General features: G+C 58.0%; 1 long non-coding RNA gene across 3 annotated transcripts in view; it reads left to right on the top strand.

The window, feature by feature from the left end:
* Positions 1-262, top strand: part of LOC114487367 (uncharacterized) — a 17,988-nt gene that overhangs the window by 626 nt on the left and 17,100 nt on the right. The window lies entirely within an intron of this gene.

Genomic DNA, 262 nt, shown 5'->3' with positions numbered 1-262 from the left:
GATCCCACGTGCCGCGGAGCAGCTGAGCCCGTGCGCCACAACTGCTGAGCCTGCGCTCTAGAGCCCACGAGCCAAACTACTGAGCCCGTGCGCCACGACTACTGAAGCCCGCGCACCTAGAGCCAGTGCTCCGCAGCAAGAGAAGCCCGCGCACCACACCAAAGAGCAGCCCCTGTTCGCCGCAACTAGAGAAAGCCCGCACGCAGCAGCAAAGACCCAACGCAGCCAATAAATAAATAAATAAATAAGTAAATGAGTAACT

The sequence above is a fragment of the Physeter macrocephalus genome, chromosome 12 (genome assembly GCF_002837175.3).
Source record: "Physeter macrocephalus isolate SW-GA chromosome 12, ASM283717v5, whole genome shotgun sequence".
Taxonomy (NCBI): Eukaryota; Metazoa; Chordata; class Mammalia; order Artiodactyla; family Physeteridae; genus Physeter; species Physeter macrocephalus.
The sequence above is the reverse complement of the archived record's forward strand: the minus strand, read 5'-3'. Positions and strand labels throughout refer to the sequence as shown.